Source organism: Ornithorhynchus anatinus, chromosome 4 (assembly GCF_004115215.2).
Source record: "Ornithorhynchus anatinus isolate Pmale09 chromosome 4, mOrnAna1.pri.v4, whole genome shotgun sequence".
Taxonomy (NCBI): domain Eukaryota; kingdom Metazoa; phylum Chordata; class Mammalia; order Monotremata; family Ornithorhynchidae; genus Ornithorhynchus; species Ornithorhynchus anatinus.
In genome coordinates this window covers 59,047,596-59,050,264 of record NC_041731.1, presented here as the reverse complement: position 1 = coordinate 59,050,264, position 2,669 = coordinate 59,047,596, and positions in this window count along the sequence as shown.

Sequence of the window (2,669 nt, the reverse complement as noted above, 5' to 3'; positions counted from 1 at the left end):
AGCTGGCCCACGTTGACAGCCATTTTTAAAGATGACCATTAAGGAGATCATCATCTGTGGCTATGCTGGAAGTATTTGGTTGGGTTGGCATTTAGCCAGACCCCACCCAAGACACAACTGCTCTTTTGGCGGCCTCTTTTTAAGGAACAGGATTACACAGGAGACACCCTGCCACAGCCCCCATTAGAAAGATCCTAGGAAAATGAAGGCACACCCTCATAAATCAAACATCGCCCCAGTAATGTTTTGATAATTATAGTCTCCAAGAAGCCTACTCCTGAAATGGCTGGGATATAATTATAGCGTTCTGTGGCCCTGCGCTTCCAAGAGTGTTGACCGGAGGCTTCCCGCACTCATGATTTTCGTTGGACCCAGGGAAGGGCTGAAGAGATGACTGCTTCACCTGTAAGGGCATTTCTCGTCCTCTTCCAGGCATGGCCCGGTAACATCCCCTAGAATGGGTGGAAGCAGCTTCCCCTGTGGAAAAAGCACAGGCCCTGGAAGTCAGAGGAACTGGGTTCTAATCCCAGCTCTGCCACTTTCCTGTCGACTGACCTTGAGCAAGTCACTTCTGCATGCCTATTTCCCCATCTATAAAATGGGAATTGGGTGCCTGTTCCCCCCTCTTCCTTAGAGTGAGCTCTGTGTGGGAGAGGGACTGTGTCCGACATAATTATCTTGTTATCCAGTGCTTACTGTAGTGCTTCACATCTAGTAAGAGCACTGGCCTGAGAGTCAGAGGGCCTGGCTCCTAATTCCACCTCCACCACTTGCCTGCTGGGTGATCTTGGACAAGTCACATAACTTCTCGGTGTCTCAGTTGTTCCATTTGTAAAATGGGAATTGAATACCTGGCTTCCCGCCTACTTGAACTGTGTCCCACTTGATTGACTTGAATCTACCCCAGTGCTTAGAAGAGTGTTTGAAACATAGTGAGCACTTAACAAATACCATAAACAGTAATTAACTCTTAGCACAGTTATGATTATTATAATAAAAGTATTATCATTATTATAAGTATCATGGTGTAGTGGATAGAGCACGGACCTGGGAATCAGAAGGTCATGGGTTCTAATCCTGGCTCCACCACTTGTCTGCTGTGTGAGTTTAGACAAGTTACTTCACTTCTCTGGGCCTCAGTTACCACATCCATAAAATGGGGATTAACAGCGTGAGCCCCAGGTGGGTCAGGGACTGTGTCCTACCTGATTTGCTTGTATCCACCCAGGCTTAGTGCATATAGTAAGCACTTAACAAATACCATTATTATTGTTATTACAGTGCCTGGCACACAGTAAGCGGTTAACAAATACCACAATTATTATTATTATTGCTAGATCCCATTGACCGGAGCAGGTTAGAAATGATATTGCTGAGATTCTACTTTAATTGAGAAATCTCCCAGCAAAACCCTGGTGGATCTTGCTGGCATCTTTGGTTCTATTGTGGGCAGAATCAAAGGTCCATCACAGCTCATCCTTTGAGGTTTTTCCCATCTGTGTATGTGGTAGTGAAATGCCTGGGTCGTGTTTTGGTGCTTCTTGGGTACAGAGGCCTTGTATGAGGGTAAATACAGGTAGTAAAAGGCACGGGGTTCCAGCTGTAAGGTAGGGGTGGTAATAATAGTATTTATTAAACACTTACTGTGGTCAAAGTACTGTAGACTTAATTTAGTTTAGACTGTAAGCTCATTGTGGTCAGGGAATATGCCTACCAACTGTGTTGAATTGTTCTCTCCCAAGCCCTTAATGCGATGATCTGCATATAGTAAGCACTCAATAATTATGACTGATTGATTACTGGGAAAGAATACCCAGGTGAAGCTGTGTGGTCTAATGGATAGAGCTCAGGCCTGGGAGTCAGAAGGACCTGGGTTCTAATCCTGGCTCTACCACTTGTCTGCTGAGTGACTTTGGCCAAGTCATTTCACTTCTCTGTGCCTCAGTTCCCTTATCTGCAAAATGGGGATTAGGTCTGGAGCCCCATGTGGGACAGGAACTATGTCCAACTTGATTAGCTTGTATCTACCCCAGTGCTTAGAATAGTGCCTGGCACATAGTAAGTGCCTAACAAATACCATAAAAGGGTGGGAATTAGAGTTTGTAACAAAGCACTTATGTACAAACGTGTAATTAATTTATTTATATTAAAGTCTCTTTCCCCACCTCTGGACTGTAATCTCATTTGGGGCAGGGAATGTGTCTGTTAACTGTTGTATTATTCTCTCCCCAGCCCTTAGTACAGTGCTCTGCACCTGGTAAGTGCTCAATAAATATGACTGAACAAATGAATGAACGAATAATCTCTGAGGGGAGATGGAGTAGCCACAAGTGAATGATTGTATGTTTACCACATGTACAACCGTTGGACTCGAGGAGCTTGCAGGAAGTTGGATGAAATAATTGGGGGTTATTTCATTCCTTCAGTAGTTTTTATTAAGTGCCGACTGTGTACAAAACACTGTACTCAGCATTGGGGAGAATTCTCGACTTAAGAATTAGTCCACAAGAGACCGGATGCTGTCCGATGCTGTATCCTGTGGTAGTCGCAAACCAGTTAAATAATGGGTGAAGGGATATGACTCCTGGCCTAGTCAGTCAATCCTATTTATTGAGCCCATACTATGTGCAGAACACTGTACTAAGCGCTTGGGAGAGAACAGTATAACA